This window comes from Peromyscus maniculatus, chromosome 5, assembly GCF_049852395.1.
Source record: "Peromyscus maniculatus bairdii isolate BWxNUB_F1_BW_parent chromosome 5, HU_Pman_BW_mat_3.1, whole genome shotgun sequence".
Taxonomy (NCBI): domain Eukaryota; kingdom Metazoa; phylum Chordata; class Mammalia; order Rodentia; family Cricetidae; genus Peromyscus; species Peromyscus maniculatus.
This window is the reverse complement of record NC_134856.1, coordinates 57236238-57258599: the sequence shown is the minus strand read 5'-3', so window position 1 is coordinate 57258599 and position 22362 is coordinate 57236238. Positions and strand designations below refer to the sequence as shown.

At 67.0% G+C, this 22362-nt stretch overlaps 7 non-coding genes across 7 annotated transcripts; all 7 read left to right on the top strand.

Annotated features, from left to right (window-relative positions):
* Nucleotides 1-1285: 1285 nt before the first annotated feature.
* LOC143273644 (5S ribosomal RNA) lies at nt 1286-1404 on the top strand. Its single transcript, XR_013051827.1, has one exon. It is a non-coding gene; the product is annotated as a 5S ribosomal RNA (ribosomal RNA).
* A 3297-nt stretch (nt 1405-4701) lies between these two features.
* On the top strand, nt 4702-4820 carry LOC143273643 (5S ribosomal RNA). The gene has a single exon (XR_013051826.1). It is a non-coding gene; the product is annotated as a 5S ribosomal RNA (ribosomal RNA).
* Nucleotides 4821-8133: 3313 nt separating this feature from the next.
* LOC143273641 (5S ribosomal RNA) lies at nt 8134-8252 on the top strand. Its single transcript, XR_013051824.1, has one exon. It is a non-coding gene; the product is annotated as a 5S ribosomal RNA (ribosomal RNA).
* A 3311-nt stretch (nt 8253-11563) lies between these two features.
* Nucleotides 11564-11682, top strand: LOC143273632 (5S ribosomal RNA). The gene has a single exon (XR_013051815.1). It is a non-coding gene; the product is annotated as a 5S ribosomal RNA (ribosomal RNA).
* Nucleotides 11683-14994: 3312 nt separating this feature from the next.
* Nucleotides 14995-15113, top strand: LOC143273621 (5S ribosomal RNA). The gene has a single exon (XR_013051804.1). It is a non-coding gene; the product is annotated as a 5S ribosomal RNA (ribosomal RNA).
* A 3304-nt stretch (nt 15114-18417) lies between these two features.
* Nucleotides 18418-18536, top strand: LOC143273610 (5S ribosomal RNA). The gene has a single exon (XR_013051793.1). It is a non-coding gene; the product is annotated as a 5S ribosomal RNA (ribosomal RNA).
* Nucleotides 18537-21834: 3298 nt separating this feature from the next.
* On the top strand, nt 21835-21953 carry LOC143273599 (5S ribosomal RNA). Its single transcript, XR_013051782.1, has one exon. It is a non-coding gene; the product is annotated as a 5S ribosomal RNA (ribosomal RNA).
* The last annotated feature ends 409 nt before the right edge of the window (nt 21954-22362 follow it).

Here is a 22362-nt window from a genome sequence, read left to right as displayed (position 1 = left end):
CTTCCAGCGAGACATTCTCCCTTCTCCCGGGCGGGCTGAGCGGGGCGGCTCATCATCGCCGCCGCGGCCCCCGCCGCCGCCGCCGCCGCCGCCGCCGCCGCCCCCGCCGCCCCCGCCGCTTCCCGGGGAGGGAGGCTTCTGCCACGGAGGAATGGATGGACGGGTTCTCCGTGGGGGTGGGGCGGGGGTGGGGGCAGAACCTGGAGCCCACGAGCTGGCATTCCAAGTTCCAGAGAGGGAACCAAGGTCCATCCAGGAGGTAGGGAAGGGTGTGTGAATGGGCGTGCATGTGTGTGTGTGTGCGCGTGTGTGTTTGTGCATGCGTGTGTGTGTGTGTGTGTGTGTGTGTTTGTGTGTGTGTCTGTCTGTCTGTGTCTGTCTGTGTCTCCTGGGGAGAGGAGGAAGAGGAGTAGGAAGGAGCAACGGGGGAGGAGGAGGAGGAGGAGAAGCCGACAGTTCCCCAAGGTGAGAGATGACAGTCGGTGCGAGCACCCCATCCGTCCAGGCACCACCTCGGGGCAGCACCGTCAGGAGGGTGAGCACCCTGTCTGGACGGGTGGATGACCCACCCGAAGGATCCGGCCGCCTTGCCTGCGCCTCCCTGGGCACCTCCCCTCCCCGGGAAGCCAGGAAAGAAAGTGGCAGAGCGCAGCCCGGGCAGGGCCACGAACCCCTCCTGCCACCCTCACCCCCACTCCCCACCCCCCCACCTCCACCTCCCCACCAGGACCCCCAAAGGCACAGAAATGGCCTGCAGGTCAGAGGAGGGCTCCAACCTGCCTGCCCCAAAGACCAGGGGCTGGCTACCTGGCAACGGGTGGGGCGAGTCGCGGAGCCAAGGCAGCCCCTGCCCTGGAAGGAAGAAGGTCCTGAGGCTTCAGCGCCCGCAGCCGTGGAAAGCCGAGCGGGGGAGCGGGAGGTGCGGGCGCGTGCACACCGGACCGGCCCGAGGCCCAGGGAGAGGGAGGAGCAGGCTTGCGGGCGAGCCAAGGTGCCAGGGACCCGCCGGGTGTGCCCGGTGGGAGAGTGCCGCCGGCCGATGAAGCAGGACCGGGAGAGGAGAAGGTCCCGGGGAAACGCTGGCCACTGCCGGCCCTGGGCCCCCGCTGCGGGCCACGGACCACGGGCCACGGACGCGGGCAGAGGGCTGAGGAGGGCCTCGCTGGCGTGCCGTCGCGTTCAGGGTGGGGCGCGAGCCGGGCTCCGGGGCGGCGGGTGGGTGGGTGAGCTGCTGAGGGCAGCGGCGGAGGTGAGGCTCTTGAGGCTCCGCGGACCGGGCGCCGTCGTCTACGGCCATACCACCCTGAACGCGCCCGATCTCGTCTGATCTCGGAAGCTAAGCAGGGTCGGGCCTGGTTAGTACTTGGATGGGAGACCGCCTGGGAATACCGGGTGCTGTAGGCTTTTTTTGCCTTTGCCCCTTTTGGCCTTTGAAAGGCAGGCCCTTTGCGGCCGCGGGCCCCCATGGGGCGGGCCCCGGGACCCCTCCGCCTCCCCCTCCCCCTCCCCTTCGCCCGCAAGGCTGCCAATTCGCCCGGCCATCGCAGCCCTCAGGCACGCTGCCAACCCACCGGGGGAAACACCCGAGTGGGGATCCCAGGACCCCAGAAGAAGCTAAGATTCACATGAGAGAGGCAGGTCTCGCCTGACAGGCAGCCCAGGCTAGCCTTGCCCTCCAACAACCGGGGCTCCATCGCACCTGGCTGCCTGCCTGGCTCCACAGGCGGGGGTCTGGGAGGAGGACACTCCGGGTCCCGGCACGGGGATGGGGTGGGGGGACAGATCCGCCCACCACCTCCACACAGCCCACCGCTTGGAAGCAGTCCCAGAGGAACCAGGCTCCCACCCGAGCCCTCCACCACGCCCACCTCCCCCACTAGGAGCCCCCACGGGATAGGGTGGTGGTGCCCAGGGGCGTGCCTACGGGCCTGCCTGCCTGCCTTCCTGCCTCCCTGAGTGTGTTAACTTTGGGTGCGTGCATAGGTGAGTAGGCCCGTGTGTGTGTGTGTGTGTGTGTGTGTGTGTGTGTGTGTGTGTTCAGGTCGGCCGCATTGTCATCCTGTGTGCCTGTGTAGCCTCATTCCTGCATCATTGAATGTTTTGTGTGTTGGGGGGGGTATCTCACGCACGTGTATGTGTGTGTGTGTGTGTGTGTGTGTTCCTGCGGGCGCACACGCACGCGGGCCTCTGTGCCTGCAGGCACCCTGGCTCGTGCGTGGGTGTCTGTGTGTGTGCGCGTGCGTGCTTGCGTGCGTGCGTGCGTGTGCGGGGGCACACATGCCGAGTGTGTTTCCGTGTGGGCGAGCGTGTGTGTGGAGGTCTACGTGTGTGCGTGCATGAGTGTGAGTCCACGTGAAGCGGTGCCCTAGGGGGCTGCGACGTGTCCGTGGGTGTGGCTGCGCGTGTCGCCGGTGGGATGGGATGCCAGAGAGCCACAGTTGGTTGCTTCCCGAGCCCGACCCGAGGGGCCAAGGCCTGGGCGCAGGCCAGTAGAGGAGTCAGTCAGTAGTGCGGTGGCCGAGCAGAGCACCCGGGTCCAAGATGGGCCCGACCTGGAACCTAGTGGTCCCAGGGCAAGAGGAAGTCACAGGTCAGGCGCTGTCCCACTGAGGCGCCGGCGGTGCGGGAATTCTCGGGAATTCTCTGTCTGTCGCGGAAGCAGGTCCCCCAGAGCGGAGGGGTCCGTGCTGGGGTTTGAGAGGCCATCAGACCCCCGGCACACAGTCCGGTCCAGCCGCGCGACCTTCGTCGCGCCCGCTCAGACCCTTGGCTCTTCCTTGATGGAGGCAGCTTTGGATGGGTGCGTGGCCGGGTGGCCGGGTGGCCAGGTGGCAGGAAGAGAATTCTGGCCCCGTGACCCGCCTCTACCCCCAACGTCCACGGAGCTGAGCGACAAAGAGCCCCGTGTTCCAACCTGCCCTGGACATCCTTGCCCGTTTATGTGTGTGTGGCGAGGCTCGGGCTCCGTGTCTGGGTGTGGATGTGTGCACGAGTGTGCGCATGTTTGTGCCTCTGGTTTTGTACGCTCTGGCTTGGCTGTGCGGCCGTCCCTCCTTGCTAGAGCACGGGTGCTCGCTCCATCCAGTGAAGACAGACAGACAGACAGACAGACAGACAGACTTTGTGGCTGCAGGGCCCTGCCCGAGCTGTCTCATCCATTGGCAAGGGAAGATGTAACCGAGGAGTTGGGGCCTAGACACACGCTTCCTTCCTCGTCCGGGACTCTCCAGAGGACAGTCCTCTCCACAGGCAAGGTGGGAGGAGGCCCGCTGGCCGGGTGGGACCGAGGATAGATAGCCCAAGAGACGCCTGGCCCGGACGGGACCCGCCTCTGCCCCCACCGTGCACGCGCAGAGCGCCAAGACCCAAGTTCCAAGTTCGCTGAAACCCATGGGCGCAGGATCATCTTGCGCGCCTTCCAGCGAGACATTCTCCCTTCTCCCGGGCGGGCTGAGCGGGGCGGCTCATCATCGCCGCCGCGGCCCCCGCCGCCGCCGCCGCCGCCGCCGCCGCCGCCCCCGCCGCCCCCGCCGCTTCCCGGGGAGGGAGGCTTCTGCCACGGAGGAATGGATGGACGGGTTCTCCGTGGGGGTGGGGCGGGGGTGGGGGCAGAACCTGGAGCCCACGAGCTGGCATTCCAAGTTCCAGAGAGGGAACCAAGGTCCATCCAGGAGGTAGGGAAGGGTGTGTGAATGGGCGTGCATGTGTGTGTGTGTGCGCGTGTGTGTTTGTGCATGCGTGTGTGTGTGTGTGTGTGTGTGTGTTTGTGTGTGTGTCTGTCTGTCTGTGTCTGTCTGTGTCTCCTGGGGAGAGGAGGAAGAGGAGTAGGAAGGAGCAACGGGGGAGGAGGAGGAGGAGGAGAAGCCGACAGTTCCCCAAGGTGAGAGATGACAGTCGGTGCGAGCACCCCATCCGTCCAGGCACCACCTCGGGGCAGCACCGTCAGGAGGGTGAGCACCCTGTCTGGACGGGTGGATGACCCACCCGAAGGATCCGGCCGCCTTGCCTGCGCCTCCCTGGGCACCTCCCCTCCCCGGGAAGCCAGGAAAGAAAGTGGCAGAGCGCAGCCCGGGCAGGGCCACGAACCCCTCCTGCCACCCTCACCCCCACTCCCCACCCCCCCCACCTCCACCTCCCCACCAGGACCCCCAAAGGCACAGAAATGGCCTGCAGGTCAGAGGAGGGCTCCAACCTGCCTGCCCCAAAGACCAGGGGCTGGCTACCTGGCAACGGGTGGGGCGAGTCGCGGAGCCAAGGCAGCCCCTGCCCTGGAAGGAAGAAGGTCCTGAGGCTTCAGCGCCCGCAGCCGTGGAAAGCCGAGCGGGGGAGCGGGAGGTGCGGGCGCGTGCACACCGGACCGGCCCGAGGCCCAGGGAGAGGGAGGAGCAGGCTTGCGGGCGAGCCAAGGTGCCAGGGACCCGCCGGGTGTGCCCGGTGGGAGAGTGCCGCCGGCCGATGAAGCAGGACCGGGAGAGGAGAAGGTCCCGGGGAAACGCTGGCCACTGCCGGCCCTGGGCCCCCGCTGCGGGCCACGGACCACGGGCCACGGAGGCGGGCAGAGGGCTGAGGAGGGCCTCGCTGGCGTGCCGTCGCGTTCAGGGTGGGGCGCGAGCCGGGCTCCGGGGCGGCGGGTGGGTGGGTGAGCTGCTGAGGGCAGCGGCGGAGGTGAGGCTCTTGAGGCTCCGCGGACCGGGCACCGTCGTCTACGGCCATACCACCCTGAACGCGCCCGATCTCGTCTGATCTCGGAAGCTAAGCAGGGTCGGGCCTGGTTAGTACTTGGATGGGAGACCGCCTGGGAATACCGGGTGCTGTAGGCTTTTTTTGCCTTTGCCCCTTTTGGCCTTTGAAAGGCAGGCCCTTTGCGGCCGCGGGCCCCCATGGGGCGGGCCCCGGGACCCCTCCGCCTCCCCCTCCCCCTCCCCTTCGCCCGCAAGGCTGCCAATTCGCCCGGCCATCGCAGCCCTCAGGCACGCTGCCAACCCACCGGGGGAAACACCCGAGTGGGGATCCCAGGACCCCAGAAGAAGCTAAGATTCACATGAGAGAGGCAGGTCTCGCCTGACAGGCAGCCCAGGCTAGCCTTGCCCTCCAACAACCGGGGCTCCATCGCACCTGGCTGCCTGCCTGGCTCCACAGGCGGGGGTCTGGGAGGAGGACACTCCGGGTCCCGGCACGGGGATGGGGTGGGGGGACAGATCCGCCCACCACCTCCACACAGCCCACCGCTTGGAAGCAGTCCCAGAGGAACCAGGCTCCCACCCGAGCCCTCCACCACGCCCACCTCCCCCACTAGGAGCCCCCACGGGATAGGGTGGTGGTGCCCAGGGGCGTGCCTACGGGCCTGCCTGCCTGCCTTCCTGCCTCCCTGAGTGTGTTAACTTTGGGTGCGTGCATAGGTGAGTAGGCCCGTGTGTGTGTGTGTGTGTGTGTGTGTGTGTGTGTGTGTGTGTTCAGGTCGGCCGCATTGTCATCCTGTGTGCCTGTGTAGCCTCATTCCTGCATCATTGAATGTTTTGTGTGTTGGGGGGGGTATCTCACGCACGTGTATGTGTGTGTGTGTGTGTGTGTGTGTGTGTGTGTGTGTGTGTTCCTGCGGGCGCACACGCACGCGGGCCTCTGTGCCTGCAGGCACCCTGGCTCGTGCATGGGTGTCTGTGTGTGTGCGCGTGCGTGCTTGCGTGCGTGCGTGCGTGTGCGGGGGCACACATGCCGAGTGTGTTTCCGTGTGGGCGAGCGTGTGTGTGGAGGTCTACGTGTGTGCGTGCATGAGTGTGAGTCCACGTGAAGCGGTGCCCTAGGGGGCTGCGACGTGTCCGTGGGTGTGGCTGCGCGTGTCGCCGGTGGGATGGGATGCCAGAGAGCCACAGTTGGTTGCTTCCCGAGCCCGACCCGAGGGGCCAAGGCCTGGGCGCAGGCCAGTAGAGGAGTCAGTCAGTAGTGCGGTGGCCGAGCAGAGCACCCGGGTCCAAGATGGGCCCGACCTGGAACCTAGTGGTCCCAGGGCAAGAGGAAGTCACAGGTCAGGCGCTGTCCCACTGAGGCGCCGGCGGTGCGGGAATTCTCGGGAATTCTCTGTCTGTCGCGGAAGCAGGTCCCCCAGAGCGGAGGGGTCCGTGCTGGGGTTTGAGAGGCCATCAGACCCCCGGCACACAGTCCGGTCCAGCCGCGCGACCTTCGTCGCGCCCGCTCAGACCCTTGGCTCTTCCTTGATGGAGGCAGCTTTGGATGGGTGCGTGGCCGGGTGGCCGGGTGGCCAGGTGGCAGGAAGAGAATTCTGGCCCCGTGACCCGCCTCTACCCCCAACGTCCACGGAGCTGAGCGACAAAGAGCCCCGTGTTCCAACCTGCCCTGGACATCCTTGCCCGTTTATGTGTGTGTGGCGAGGCTCGGGCTCCGTGTCTGGGTGTGGATGTGTGCACGAGTGTGCGCATGTTTGTGCCTCTGGTTTTGTACGCTCTGGCTTGGCTGTGCGGCCGTCCCTCCTTGCTAGAGCACGGGTGCTCGCTCCATCCAGTGAAGACAGACAGACAGACAGACAGACAGACAGACTTTGTGGCTGCAGGGCCCTGCCCGAGCTGTCTCATCCATTGGCAAGGGAAGATGTAACCGAGGAGTTGGGGCCTAGACACACGCTTCCTTCCTCGTCCGGGACTCTCCAGAGGACAGTCCTCTCCACAGGCAAGGTGGGAGGAGGCCCGCTGGCCGGGTGGGACCGAGGATAGATAGCCCAAGAGACGCCTGGCCCGGACGGGACCCGCCTCTGCCCCCACCGTGCACGCGCAGAGCGCCAAGACCCAAGTTCCAAGTTCGCTGAAACCCATGGGCGCAGGATCATCTTGCGCGCCTTCCAGCGAGACATTCTCCCTTCTCCCGGGCGGGCTGAGCGGGGCGGCTCATCATCGCCGCCGCGGCCCCCGCCGCCGCCGCCGCCGCCGCCGCCGCCGCCCCCGCCGCCCCCGCCGCTTCCCGGGGAGGGAGGCTTCTGCCACGGAGGAATGGATGGACGGGTTCTCCGTGGGGGTGGGGCGGGGGTGGGGGCAGAACCTGGAGCCCACGAGCTGGCATTCCAAGTTCCAGAGAGGGAACCAAGGTCCATCCAGGAGGTAGGGAAGGGTGTGTGAATGGGCGTGCATGTGTGTGTGTGTGCGCGTGTGTGTTTGTGCATGCGTGTGTGTGTGTGTGTGTGTGTGTGTTTGTGTGTGTGTCTGTCTGTCTGTGTCTGTCTGTGTCTCCTGGGGAGAGGAGGAAGAGGAGTAGGAAGGAGCAACGGGGGAGGAGGAGGAGGAGGAGAAGCCGACAGTTCCCCAAGGTGAGAGATGACAGTCGGTGCGAGCACCCCATCCGTCCAGGCACCACCTCGGGGCAGCACCGTCAGGAGGGTGAGCACCCTGTCTGGACGGGTGGATGACCCACCCGAAGGATCCGGCCGCCTTGCCTGCGCCTCCCTGGGCACCTCCCCTCCCCGGGAAGCCAGGAAAGAAAGTGGCAGAGCGCAGCCCGGGCAGGGCCACGAACCCCTCCTGCCACCCTCACCCCCACTCCCCACCCCCCCCACCTCCACCTCCCCACCAGGACCCCCAAAGGCACAGAAATGGCCTGCAGGTCAGAGGAGGGCTCCAACCTGCCTGCCCCAAAGACCAGGGGCTGGCTACCTGGCAACGGGTGGGGCGAGTCGCGGAGCCAAGGCAGCCCCTGCCCTGGAAGGAAGAAGGTCCTGAGGCTTCAGCGCCCGCAGCCGTGGAAAGCCGAGCGGGGGAGCGGGAGGTGCGGGCGCGTGCACACCGGACCGGCCCGAGGCCCAGGGAGAGGGAGGAGCAGGCTTGCGGGCGAGCCAAGGTGCCAGGGACCCGCCGGGTGTGCCCGGTGGGAGAGTGCCGCCGGCCGATGAAGCAGGACCGGGAGAGGAGAAGGTCCCGGGGAAACGCTGGCCACTGCCGGCCCTGGGCCCCCGCTGCGGGCCACGGACCACGGGCCACGGAGGCGGGCAGAGGGCTGAGGAGGGCCTCGCTGGCGTGCCGTCGCGTTCAGGGTGGGGCGCGAGCCGGGCTCCGGGGCGGCGGGTGGGTGGGTGAGCTGCTGAGGGCAGCGGCGGAGGTGAGGCTCTTGAGGCTCCGCGGACCGGGCACCGTCGTCTACGGCCATACCACCCTGAACGCGCCCGATCTCGTCTGATCTCGGAAGCTAAGCAGGGTCGGGCCTGGTTAGTACTTGGATGGGAGACCGCCTGGGAATACCGGGTGCTGTAGGCTTTTTTTGCCTTTGCCCCTTTTGGCCTTTGAAAGGCAGGCCCTTTGCGGCCGCGGGCCCCCATGGGGCGGGCCCCGGGACCCCTCCGCCTCCCCCTCCCCCTCCCCTTCGCCCGCAAGGCTGCCAATTCGCCCGGCCATCGCAGCCCTCAGGCACGCTGCCAACCCACCGGGGGAAACACCCGAGTGGGGATCCCAGGACCCCAGAAGAAGCTAAGATTCACATGAGAGAGGCAGGTCTCGCCTGACAGGCAGCCCAGGCTAGCCTTGCCCTCCAACAACCGGGGCTCCATCGCACCTGGCTGCCTGCCTGGCTCCACAGGCGGGGGTCTGGGAGGAGGACACTCCGGGTCCCGGCACGGGGATGGGGTGGGGGGACAGATCCGCCCACCACCTCCACACAGCCCACCGCTTGGAAGCAGTCCCAGAGGAACCAGGCTCCCACCCGAGCCCTCCACCACGCCCACCTCCCCCACTAGGAGCCCCCACGGGATAGGGTGGTGGTGCCCAGGGGCGTGCCTACGGGCCTGCCTGCCTGCCTTCCTGCCTCCCTGAGTGTGTTAACTTTGGGTGCGTGCATAGGTGAGTAGGCCCGTGTGTGTGTGTGTGTGTGTGTGTGTGTGTGTGTGTGTGTGTGTGTTCAGGTCGGCCGCATTGTCATCCTGTGTGCCTGTGTAGCCTCATTCCTGCATCATTGAATGTTTTGTGTGTTGGGGGGGGGTATCTCACGCACGTGTATGTGTGTGTGTGTGTGTGTGTGTGTGTGTGTGTTCCTGCGGGCGCACACGCACGCGGGCCTCTGTGCCTGCAGGCACCCTGGCTCGTGCGTGGGTGTCTGTGTGTGTGCGCGTGCGTGCTTGCGTGCGTGCGTGCGTGTGCGGGGGCACACATGCCGAGTGTGTTTCCGTGTGGGCGAGCGTGTGTGTGGAGGTCTACGTGTGTGCGTGCATGAGTGTGAGTCCACGTGAAGCGGTGCCCTAGGGGGCTGCGACGTGTCCGTGGGTGTGGCTGCGCGTGTCGCCGGTGGGATGGGATGCCAGAGAGCCACAGTTGGTTGCTTCCCGAGCCCGACCCGAGGGGCCAAGGCCTGGGCGCAGGCCAGTAGAGGAGTCAGTCAGTAGTGCGGTGGCCGAGCAGAGCACCCGGGTCCAAGATGGGCCCGACCTGGAACCTAGTGGTCCCAGGGCAAGAGGAAGTCACAGGTCAGGCGCTGTCCCACTGAGGCGCCGGCGGTGCGGGAATTCTCGGGAATTCTCTGTCTGTCGCGGAAGCAGGTCCCCCAGAGCGGAGGGGTCCGTGCTGGGGTTTGAGAGGCCATCAGACCCCCGGCACACAGTCCGGTCCAGCCGCGCGACCTTCGTCGCGCCCGCTCAGACCCTTGGCTCTTCCTTGATGGAGGCAGCTTTGGATGGGTGCGTGGCCGGGTGGCCGGGTGGCCAGGTGGCAGGAAGAGAATTCTGGCCCCGTGACCCGCCTCTACCCCCAACGTCCACGGAGCTGAGCGACAAAGAGCCCCGTGTTCCAACCTGCCCTGGACATCCTTGCCCGTTTATGTGTGTGTGGCGAGGCTCGGGCTCCGTGTCTGGGTGTGGATGTGTGCACGAGTGTGCGCATGTTTGTGCCTCTGGTTTTGTACGCTCTGGCTTGGCTGTGCGGCCGTCCCTCCTTGCTAGAGCACGGGTGCTCGCTCCATCCAGTGAAGACAGACAGACAGACAGACAGACAGACAGACTTTGTGGCTGCAGGGCCCTGCCCGAGCTGTCTCATCCATTGGCAAGGGAAGATGTAACCGAGGAGTTGGGGCCTAGACACACGCTTCCTTCCTCGTCCGGGACTCTCCAGAGGACAGTCCTCTCCACAGGCAAGGTGGGAGGAGGCCCGCTGGCCGGGTGGGACCGAGGATAGATAGCCCAAGAGACGCCTGGCCCGGACGGGACCCGCCTCTGCCCCCACCGTGCACGCGCAGAGCGCCAAGACCCAAGTTCCAAGTTCGCTGAAACCCATGGGCGCAGGATCATCTTGCGCGCCTTCCAGCGAGACATTCTCCCTTCTCCCGGGCGGGCTGAGCGGGGCGGCTCATCATCGCCGCCGCGGCCCCCGCCGCCGCCGCCGCCGCCGCCGCCGCCGCCCCCCGCCGCCACCGCCGCTTCCCGGGGAGGGAGGCTTCTGCCACGGAGGAATGGATGGACGGGTTCTCCGTGGGGGTGGGGCGGGGGTGGGGGCAGAACCTGGAGCCCACGAGCTGGCATTCCAAGTTCCAGAGAGGGAACCAAGGTCCATCCAGGAGGTAGGGAAGGGTGTGTGAATGGGCGTGCATGTGTGTGTGTGTGCGCGTGTGTGTTTGTGCATGCGTGTGTGTGTGTGTGTGTGTGTGTGTTTGTGTGTGTGTCTGTCTGTCTGTGTCTGTCTGTGTCTCCTGGGGAGAGGAGGAAGAGGAGTAGGAAGGAGCAACGGGGGAGGAGGAGGAGGAGGAGAAGCCGACAGTTCCCCAAGGTGAGAGATGACAGTCGGTGCGAGCACCCCATCCGTCCAGGCACCACCTCGGGGCAGCACCGTCAGGAGGGTGAGCACCCTGTCTGGACGGGTGGATGACCCACCCGAAGGATCCGGCCGCCTTGCCTGCGCCTCCCTGGGCACCTCCCCTCCCCGGGAAGCCAGGAAAGAAAGTGGCAGAGCGCAGCCCGGGCAGGGCCACGAACCCCTCCTGCCACCCTCACCCCCACTCCCCACCCCCCCCACCTCCACCTCCCCACCAGGACCCCCAAAGGCACAGAAATGGCCTGCAGGTCAGAGGAGGGCTCCAACCTGCCTGCCCCAAAGACCAGGGGCTGGCTACCTGGCAACGGGTGGGGCGAGTCGCGGAGCCAAGGCAGCCCCTGCCCTGGAAGGAAGAAGGTCCTGAGGCTTCAGCGCCCGCAGCCGTGGAAAGCCGAGCGGGGGAGCGGGAGGTGCGGGCGCGTGCACACCGGACCGGCCCGAGGCCCAGGGAGAGGGAGGAGCAGGCTTGCGGGCGAGCCAAGGTGCCAGGGACCCGCCGGGTGTGCCCGGTGGGAGAGTGCCGCCGGCCGATGAAGCAGGACCGGGAGAGGAGAAGGTCCCGGGGAAACGCTGGCCACTGCCGGCCCTGGGCACCCGCTGCGGGCCACGGACCACGGGCCACGGAGGCGGGCAGAGGGCTGAGGAGGGCCTCGCTGGCGTGCCGTCGCGTTCAGGGTGGGGCGCGAGCCGGGCTCCGGGGCGGCGGGTGGGTGGGTGAGCTGCTGAGGGCAGCGGCGGAGGTGAGGCTCTTGAGGCTCCGCGGACCGGGCGCCGTCGTCTACGGCCATACCACCCTGAACGCGCCCGATCTCGTCTGATCTCGGAAGCTAAGCAGGGTCGGGCCTGGTTAGTACTTGGATGGGAGACCGCCTGGGAATACCGGGTGCTGTAGGCTTTTTTTGCCTTTGCCCCTTTTGGCCTTTGAAAGGCAGGCCCTTTGCGGCCGCGGGCCCCCATGGGGCGGGCCCCGGGACCCCTCCGCCTCCCCCTCCCCCTCCCCTTCGCCCGCAAGGCTGCCAATTCGCCCGGCCATCGCAGCCCTCAGGCACGCTGCCAACCCACCGGGGGAAACACCCGAGTGGGGATCCCAGGACCCCAGAAGAAGCTAAGATTCACATGAGAGAGGCAGGTCTCGCCTGACAGGCAGCCCAGGCTAGCCTTGCCCTCCAACAACCGGGGCTCCATCGCACCTGGCTGCCTGCCTGGCTCCACAGGCGGGGGTCTGGGAGGAGGACACTCCGGGTCCCGGCACGGGGATGGGGTGGGGGGACAGATCCGCCCACCACCTCCACACAGCCCACCGCTTGGAAGCAGTCCCAGAGGAACCAGGCTCCCACCCGAGCCCTCCACCACGCCCACCTCCCCCACTAGGAGCCCCCACGGGATAGGGTGGTGGTGCCCAGGGGCGTGCCTACGGGCCTGCCTGCCTGCCTTCCTGCCTCCCTGAGTGTGTTAACTTTGGGTGCGTGCATAGGTGAGTAGGCCCGTGTGTGTGTGTGTGTGTGTGTGTGTGTGTGTGTGTGTGTGTGTGTGTTCAGGTCGGCCGCATTGTCATCCTGTGTGCCTGTGTAGCCTCATTCCTGCATCATTGAATGTTTTGTGTGTTGGGGGGGGGTATCTCACGCACGTGTATGTGTGTGTGTGTGTGTGTGTGTGTGTGTGTGTTCCTGCGGGCGCACACGCACGCGGGCCTCTGTGCCTGCAGGCACCCTGGCTCGTGCGTGGGTGTCTGTGTGTGTGCGCGTGCGTGCTTGCGTGCGTGCGTGCGTGTGCGGGGGCACACATGCCGAGTGTGTTTCCGTGTGGGCGAGCGTGTGTGTGGAGGTCTACGTGTGTGCGTGCATGAGTGTGAGTCCACGTGAAGCGGTGCCCTAGGGGGCTGCGACGTGTCCGTGGGTGTGGCTGCGCGTGTCGCCGGTGGGATGGGATGCCAGAGAGCCACAGTTGGTTGCTTCCCGAGCCCGACCCGAGGGGCCAAGGCCTGGGCGCAGGCCAGTAGAGGAGTCAGTCAGTAGTGCGGTGGCCGAGCAGAGCACCCGGGTCCAAGATGGGCCCGACCTGGAACCTAGTGGTCCCAGGGCAAGAGGAAGTCACAGGTCAGGCGCTGTCCCACTGAGGCGCCGGCGGTGCGGGAATTCTCGGGAATTCTCTGTCTGTCGCGGAAGCAGGTCCCCCAGAGCGGAGGGGTCCGTGCTGGGGTTTGAGAGGCCATCAGACCCCCGGCACACAGTCCGGTCCAGCCGCGCGACCTTCGTCGCGCCCGCTCAGACCCTTGGCTCTTCCTTGATGGAGGCAGCTTTGGATGGGTGCGTGGCCGGGTGGCCGGGTGGCCAGGTGGCAGGAAGAGAATTCTGGCCCCGTGACCCGCCTCTACCCCCAACGTCCACGGAGCTGAGCGACAAAGAGCCCCGTGTTCCAACCTGCCCTGGACATCCTTGCCCGTTTATGTGTGTGTGGCGAGGCTCGGGCTCCGTGTCTGGGTGTGGATGTGTGCACGAGTGTGCGCATGTTTGTGCCTCTGGTTTTGTACGCTCTGGCTTGGCTGTGCGGCCGTCCCTCCTTGCTAGAGCACGGGTGCTCGCTCCATCCAGTGAAGACAGACAGACAGACAGACAGACAGACAGACTTTGTGGCTGCAGGGCCCTGCCCGAGCTGTCTCATCCATTGGCAAGGGAAGATGTAACCGAGGAGTTGGGGCCTAGACACACGCTTCCTTCCTCGTCCGGGACTCTCCAGAGGACAGTCCTCTCCACAGGCAAGGTGGGAGGAGGCCCGCTGGCCGGGTGGGACCGAGGATAGATAGCCCAAGAGACGCCTGGCCCGGACGGGACCCGCCTCTGCCCCCACCGTGCACGCGCAGAGCGCCAAGACCCAAGTTCCAAGTTCGCTGAAACCCATGGGCGCAGGATCATCTTGCGCGCCTTCCAGCGAGACATTCTCCCTTCTCCCGGGCGGGCTGAGCGGGGCGGCTCATCATCGCCGCCGCGGCCCCCGCCGCCGCCGCCGCCGCCGCCGCCGCCGCCCCCGCCGCCCCCGCCGCTTCCCGGGGAGGGAGGCTTCTGCCACGGAGGAATGGATGGACGGGTTCTCCGTGGGGGTGGGGCGGGGGTGGGGGCAGAACCTGGAGCCCACGAGCTGGCATTCCAAGTTCCAGAGAGGGAACCAAGGTCCATCCAGGAGGTAGGGAAGGGTGTGTGAATGGGCGTGCATGTGTGTGTGTGTGCGCGTGTGTGTTTGTGCATGCGTGTGTGTGTGTGTGTGTGTGTGTGTTTGTGTGTGTGTCTGTCTGTCTGTGTCTGTCTGTGTCTCCTGGGGAGAGGAGGAAGAGGAGTAGGAAGGAGCAACGGGGGAGGAGGAGGAGGAGGAGAAGCCGACAGTTCCCCAAGGTGAGAGATGACAGTCGGTGCGAGCACCCCATCCGTCCAGGCACCACCTCGGGGCAGCACCGTCAGGAGGGTGAGCACCCTGTCTGGACGGGTGGATGACCCACCCGAAGGATCCGGCCGCCTTGCCTGCGCCTCCCTGGGCACCTCCCCTCCCCGGGAAGCCAGGAAAGAAAGTGGCAGAGCGCAGCCCGGGCAGGGCCACGAACCCCTCCTGCCACCCTCACCCCCACTCCCCACCCCCCCCACCTCCACCTCCCCACCAGGACCCCCAAAGGCACAGAAATGGCCTGCAGGTCAGAGGAGGGCTCCAACCTGCCTGCCCCAAAGACCAGGGGCTGGCTACCTGGCAACGGGTGGGGCGAGTCGCGGAGCCAAGGCAGCCCCTGCCCTGGAAGGAAGAAGGTCCTGAGGCTTCAGCGCCCGCAGCCGTGGAAAGCCGAGCGGGGGAGCGGGAGGTGCGGGCGCGTGCACACCGGACCGGCCCGAGGCCCAGGGAGAGGGAGGAGCAGGCTTGCGGGCGAGCCAAGGTGCCAGGGACCCGCCGGGTGTGCCCGGTGGGAGAGTGCCGCCGGCCGATGAAGCAGGACCGGGAGAGGAGAAGGTCCCGGGGAAACGCTGGCCACTGCCGGCCCTGGGCCCCCGCTGCGGGCCACGGACCACGGGCCACGGAGGCGGGCAGAGGGCTGAGGAGGGCCTCGCTGGCGTGCCGTCGCGTTCAGGGTGGGGCGCGAGCCGGGCTCCGGGGCGGCGGGTGGGTGGGTGAGCTGCTGAGGGCAGCGGCGGAGGTGAGGCTCTTGAGGCTCCGCGGACCGGGCGCCGTCGTCTACGGCCATACCACCCTGAACGCGCCCGATCTCGTCTGATCTCGGAAGCTAAGCAGGGTCGGGCCTGGTTAGTACTTGGATGGGAGACCGCCTGGGAATACCGGGTGCTGTAGGCTTTTTTTGCCTTTGCCCCTTTTGGCCTTTGAAAGGCAGGCCCTTTGCGGCCGCGGGCCCCCATGGGGCGGGCCCCGGGACCCCTCCGCCTCCCCCTCCCCCTCCCCTTCGCCCGCAAGGCTGCCAATTCGCCCGGCCATCGCAGCCCTCAGGCACGCTGCCAACCCACCGGGGGAAACACCCGAGTGGGGATCCCAGGACCCCAGAAGAAGCTAAGATTCACATGAGAGAGGCAGGTCTCGCCTGACAGGCAGCCCAGGCTAGCCTTGCCCTCCAACAACCGGGGCTCCATCGCACCTGGCTGCCTGCCTGGCTCCACAGGCGGGGGTCTGGGAGGAGGACACTCCGGGTCCCGGCACGGGGATGGGGTGGGGGGACAGATCCGCCCACCACCTCCACACAGCCCACCGCTTGGAAGCAGTCCCAGAGGAACCAGGCTCCCACCCGAGCCCTCCACCACGCCCACCTCCCCCACTAGGAGCCCCCACGGGATAGGGTGGTGGTGCCCAGGGGCGTGCCTACGGGCCTGCCTGCCTGCCTTCCTGCCTCCCTGAGTGTGTTAACTTTGGGTGCGTGCATAGGTGAGTAGGCCCGTGTGTGTGTGTGTGTGTGTGTGTGTGTGTGTGTGTGTGTGTGTGTTCAGGTCGGCCGCATTGTCATCCTGTGTGCCTGTGTAGCCTCATTCCTGCATCATTGAATGTTTTGTGTGTTGGGGGGGGGTATCTCACGCACGTGTATGTGTGTGTGTGTGTGTGTGTGTGTGTGTGTGTTCCTGCGGGCGCACACGCACGCGGGCCTCTGTGCCTGCAGGCACCCTGGCTCGTGCGTGGGTGTCTGTGTGTGTGCGCGTGCGTGCTTGCGTGCGTGCGTGCGTGTGCGGGGGCACACATGCCGAGTGTGTTTCCGTGTGGGCGAGCGTGTGTGTGGAGGTCTACGTGTGTGCGTGCATGAGTGTGAGTCCACGTGAAGCGGTGCCCTAGGGGGCTGCGACGTGTCCGTGGGTGTGGCTGCGCGTGTCGCCGGTGGGATGGGATGCCAGAGAGCCACAGTTGGTTGCTTCCCGAGCCCGACCCGAGGGGCCAAGGCCTGGGCGCAGGCCAGTAGAGGAGTCAGTCAGTAGTGCGGTGGCCGAGCAGAGCACCCGGGTCCAAGATGGGCCCGACCTGGAACCTAGTGGTCCCAGGGCAAGAGGAAGTCACAGGTCAGGCGCTGTCCCACTGAGGCGCCGGCGGTGCGGGAATTCTCGGGAATTCTCTGTCTGTCGCGGAAGCAGGTCCCCCAGAGCGGAGGGGTCCGTGCTGGGGTTTGAGAGGCCATCAGACCCCCGGCACACAGTCCGGTCCAGCCGCGCGACCTTCGTCGCGCCCGCTCAGACCCTTGGCTCTTCCTTGATGGAGGCAGCTTTGGATGGGTGCGTGGCCGGGTGGCCGGGTGGCCAGGTGGCAGGAAGAGAATTCTGGCCCCGTGACCCGCCTCTACCCCCAACGTCCACGGAGCTGAGCGACAAAGAGCCCCGTGTTCCAACCTGCCCTGGACATCCTTGCCCGTTTATGTGTGTGTGGCGAGGCTCGGGCTCCGTGTCTGGGTGTGGATGTGTGCACGAGTGTGCGCATGTTTGTGCCTCTGGTTTTGTACGCTCTGGCTTGGCTGTGCGGCCGTCCCTCCTTGCTAGAGCACGGGTGCTCGCTCCATCCAGTGAAGACAGACAGACAGACAGACAGACAGACAGACTTTGTGGCTGCAGGGCCCTGCCCGAGCTGTCTCATCCATTGGCAAGGGAAGATGTAACCGAGGAGTTGGGGCCTAGACACACGCTTCCTTCCTCGTCCGGGACTCTCCAGAGGACAGTCCTCTCCACAGGCAAGGTGGGAGGAGGCCCGCTGGCCGGGTGGGACCGAGGATAGATAGCCCAAGAGACGCCTGGCCCGGACGGGACCCGCCTCTGCCCCCACCGTGCACGCGCAGAGCGCCAAGACCCAAGTTCCAAGTTCGCTGAAACCCATGGGCGCAGGATCATCTTGCGCGCCTTCCAGCGAGACATTCTCCCTTCTCCCGGGCGGGCTGAGCGGGGCGGCTCATCATCGCCGCCGCGGCCCCCGCCGCCGCCGCCGCCGCCGCCGCCCCCGCCGCCCCCGCCGCTTCCCGGGGAGGGAGGCTTCTGCCACGGAGGAATGGATGGACGGGTTCTCCGTGGGGGTGGGGCGGGGGTGGGGGCAGAACCTGGAGCCCACGAGCTGGCATTCCAAGTTCCAGAGAGGGAACCAAGGTCCATCCAGGAGGTAGGGAAGGGTGTGTGAATGGGCGTGCATGTGTGTGTGTGTGCGCGTGTGTGTTTGTGCATGCGTGTGTGTGTGTGTGTGTGTGTGTGTTTGTGTGTGTGTCTGTCTGTCTGTGTCTGTCTGTGTCTCCTGGGGAGAGGAGGAAGAGGAGTAGGAAGGAGCAACGGGGGAGGAGGAGGAGGAGGAGAAGCCGACAGTTCCCCAAGGTGAGAGATGACAGTCGGTGCGAGCACCCCATCCGTCCAGGCACCACCTCGGGGCAGCACCGTCAGGAGGGTGAGCACCCTGTCTGGACGGGTGGATGACCCACCCGAAGGATCCGGCCGCCTTGCCTGCGCCTCCCTGGGCACCTCCCCTCCCCGGGAAGCCAGGAAAGAAAGTGGCAGAGCGCAGCCCGGGCAGGGCCACGAACCCCTCCTGCCACCCTCACCCCCACTCCCCACCCCCCCCACCTCCACCTCCCCACCAGGACCCCCAAAGGCACAGAAATGGCCTGCAGGTCAGAGGAGGGCTCCAACCTGCCTGCCCCAAAGACCAGGGGCTGGCTACCTGGCAACGGGTGGGGCGAGTCGCGGAGCCAAGGCAGCCCCTGCCCTGGAAGGAAGAAGGTCCTGAGGCTTCAGCGCCCGCAGCCGTGGAAAGCCGAGCGGGGGAGCGGGAGGTGCGGGCGCGTGCACACCGGACCGGCCCGAGGCCCAGGGAGAGGGAGGAGCAGGCTTGCGGGCGAGCCAAGGTGCCAGGGGCCCGCCGGGTGTGCCCGGTGGGAGAGTGCCGCCGGCCGATGAAGCAGGACCGGGAGAGGAGAAGGTCCCGGGGAAACGCTGGCCACTGCCGGCCCTGGGCCCCCGCTGCGGGCCACGGACCACGGGCCACGGACGCGGGCAGAGGGCTGAGGAGGGCCTCGCTGGCGTGCCGTCGCGTTCAGGGTGGGGCGCGAGCCGGGCTCCGGGGCGGCGGGTGGGTGGGTGAGCTGCTGAGGGCAGCGGCGGAGGTGAGGCTCTTGAGGCTCCGCGGACCGGGCGCCGTCGTCTACGGCCATACCACCCTGAACGCGCCCGATCTCGTCTGATCTCGGAAGCTAAGCAGGGTCGGGCCTGGTTAGTACTTGGATGGGAGACCGCCTGGGAATACCGGGTGCTGTAGGCTTTTTTTGCCTTTGCCCCTTTTGGCCTTTGAAAGGCAGGCCCTTTGCGGCCGCGGGCCCCCATGGGGCGGGCCCCGGGACCCCTCCGCCTCCCCCTCCCCCTCCCCTTCGCCCGCAAGGCTGCCAATTCGCCCGGCCATCGCAGCCCTCAGGCACGCTGCCAACCCACCGGGGGAAACACCCGAGTGGGGATCCCAGGACCCCAGAAGAAGCTAAGATTCACATGAGAGAGGCAGGTCTCGCCTGACAGGCAGCCCAGGCTAGCCTTGCCCTCCAACAACCGGGGCTCCATCGCACCTGGCTGCCTGCCTGGCTCCACAGGCGGGGGTCTGGGAGGAGGACACTCCGGGTCCCGGCACGGGGATGGGGTGGGGGGACAGATCCGCCCACCACCTCCACACAGCCCACCGCTTGGAAGCAGTCCCAGAGGAACCAGGCTCCCACCCGAGCCCTCCACCACGCCCACCTCCCCCACTAGGAGCCCCCACGGGATAGGGTGGTGGTGCCCAGGGGCGTGCCTACGGGCCTGCCTGCCTGCCTTCCTGCCTCCCTGAGTGTGTTAACTTTGGGTGCGTGCATAGGTGAGTAGGCCCGTGTGTGTGTGTGTGTGTGTGTGTGTGTGTGTGTGTGTGTGTGTGTGTTCAGGTCGGCCGCATTGTCATCCTGTGTGCCTGTGTAGCCTCATTCCTGCATCATTGAATGTTTTGTGTGTTGGGGGGGGGTATCTCACGCACGTGTATGTGTGTGTGTGTGTGTGTGTGTGTTCCTGCGGGCGCACACGCACGCGGGCCTCTGTGCCTGCAGGCACCCTGGCTCGTGCGTGGGTGTCTGTGTGTGTGCGCGTGCGTGCTTGCGTGCGTGCGTGCGTGTGCGGGGGCACACATGCCGAGTGTGTTTCCGTGTGGGCGAGCGTGTGTGTGGAGGTCTACGTGTGTGCGTGCATGAGTGTGAGTCCACGTGAAGCGGTGCCCTAGGGGGCTGCGACGTGTCCGTGGGTGTGGCTGCGCGTGTCGCCGGTGGGATGGGATGCCAGAGAGCCACAGTTGGTTGCTTCCCGAGCCCGACCCGAGGGGCCAAGGCCTGGGCGCAGGCCAGTAGAGGAGTCAGTCAGTAGTGCGGTGGCCGAGCAGAGCACCCGGGTCCAAGATGGGCCCGACCTGGAACCTAGTGGTCCCAGGGCAAGAGGAAGTCACAGGTCAGGCGCTGTCCCACTGAGGCGCCGGCGGTGCGGGAATTCTCGGGAATTCTCTGTCTGTCGCGGAAGCAGGTCCCCCAGAGCGGAGGGGTCCGTGCTGGGGTTTGAGAGGCCATCAGACCCCCGGCACACAGTCCGGTCCAGCCGCGCGACCTTCGTCGCGCCCGCTCAGACCCTTGGCTCTTCCTTGATGGAGGCAGCTTTGGATGGGTGCGTGGCCGGGTGGCCGGGTGGCCAGGTGGCAGGAAGAGAATTCTGGCCCCGTGACCCGCCTCTACCCCCAACGTCCACGGAGCTGAGCGACAAAGAGCCCCGTGTTCCAACCTGCCCTGGACATCCTTGCCCGTTTATGTGTGTGTGGCGAGGCTCGGGCTCCGTGTCTGGGTGTGGATGTGTGCACGAGTGTGCGCATGTTTGTGCCTCTGGTTTTGTACGCTCTGGCTTGGCTGTGCGGCCGTCCCTCCTTGCTAGAGCACGGGTGCTCGCTCCATCCAGTGAAGACAGACAGACAGACAGACAGACAGACAGACTTTGTGGCTGCAGGGCCCTGCCCGAGCTGTCTCATCCATTGGCAAGGGAAGATGTAACCGAGGAGTTGGGGCCTAGACACACGCTTCCTTCCTCGTCCGGGACTCTCCAGAGGACAGTCCTCTCCACAGGCAAGGTGGGAGGAGGCCCGCTGGCCGGGTGGGACCGAGGATAGATAGCCCAAGAGACGCCTGGCCCGGACGGGACCCGCCTCTGCCCCCACCGTGCACGCGCAGAGCGCCAAGACCCAAGTTCCAAGTTCGCTGAAACCCATGGGCGCAGGATCATCTTGCGCGCCTTCCAGCGAGACATTCTCCCTTCTCCCGGGCGGGCTGAGCGGGGCGGCTCATCATCGCCGCCGCGGCCCCCGCCGCCGCCGCCGCCGCCGCCGCCCCCGCCGCCCCCGCCGCTTCCCGGGGAGGGAGGCTTCTGCCACGGAGGAATGGATGGACGGGTTCTCCGTGGGGGTGGGGCGGGGGTGGGGGCAGAACCTGGAGCCCACGAGCTGGCATTCCAAGTTCCAGAGAGGGAACCAAGGTCCATCCAGGAGGTAGGGAAGGGTGTGTGAATGGGCGTGCATGTGTGTGTGTGTGCGCGTGTGTGTTTGTGCATGCGTGTGTGTGTGTGTGTGTGTGTGTGTTTGTGTGTGTGTCTGTCTGTCTGTGTCTGTCTGTGTCTCCTGGGGAGAGGAGGAAGAGGAGTAGGAAGGAGCAACGGGGGAGGAGGAGGAGGAGGAGAAGCCGACAGTTCCCCAAGGTGAGAGATGACAGTCGGTGCGAGCACCCCATCCGTCCAGGCACCACCTCGGGGCAGCACCGTCAGGAGGGTGAGCACCCTGTCTGGACGGGTGGATGACCCACCCGAAGGATCCGGCCGCCTTGCCTGCGCCTCCCTGGGCACCTCCCCTCCCCGGGAAGCCAGGAAAGAAAGTGGCAGAGCGCAGCCCGGGCAGGGCCACGAACCCCTCCTGCCACCCTCACCCCCACTCCCCACCCCCCCCACCTCCACCTCCCCACCAGGACCCCCAAAGGCACAGAAATGGCCTGCAGGTCAGAGGAGGGCTCCAACCTGCCTGCCCCAAAGACCAGGGGCTGGCTACCTGGCAACGGGTGGGGCGAGTCGCGGAGCCAAGGCAGCCCCTGCCCTGGAAGGAAGAAGGTCCTGAGGCTTCAGCGCCCGCAGCCGTGGAAAGCCGAGCGGGGGAGCGGGAGGTGCGGGCGCGTGCACACCGGACCGGCCCGAGGCCCAGGGAGAGGGAGGAGCAGGCTTGCGGGCGAGCCAAGGTGCCAGGGGCCCGCCGGGTGTGCCCGGTGGGAGAGTGCCGCCGGCCGATGAAGCAGGACCGGGAGAGGAGAAGGTCCCGGGGAAACGCTGGCCACTGCCGGCCCTGGGCCCCCGCTGCGGGCCACGGACCACGGGCCACGGACGCGGGCAGAGGGCTGAGGAGGGCCTCGCTGGCGTGCCGTCGCGTTCAGGGTGGGGCGCGAGCCGGGCTCCGGGGCGGCGGGTGGGTGGGTGAGCTGCTGAGGGCAGCGGCGGAGGTGAGGCTCTTGAGGCTCCGCGGACCGGGCGCCGTCGTCTACGGCCATACCACCCTGAACGCGCCCGATCTCGTCTGATCTCGGAAGCTAAGCAGGGTCGGGCCTGGTTAGTACTTGGATGGGAGACCGCCTGGGAATACCGGGTGCTGTAGGCTTTTTTTGCCTTTGCCCCTTTTGGCCTTTGAAAGGCAGGCCCTTTGCGGCCGCGGGCCCCCATGGGGCGGGCCCCGGGACCCCTCCGCCTCCCCCTCCCCCTCCCCTTCGCCCGCAAGGCTGCCAATTCGCCCGGCCATCGCAGCCCTCAGGCACGCTGCCAACCCACCGGGGGAAACACCCGAGTGGGGATCCCAGGACCCCAGAAGAAGCTAAGATTCACATGAGAGAGGCAGGTCTCGCCTGACAGGCAGCCCAGGCTAGCCTTGCCCTCCAACAACCGGGGCTCCATCGCACCTGGCTGCCTGCCTGGCTCCACAGGCGGGGGTCTGGGAGGAGGACACTCCGGGTCCCGGCACGGGGATGGGGTGGGGGGACAGATCCGCCCACCACCTCCACACAGCCCACCGC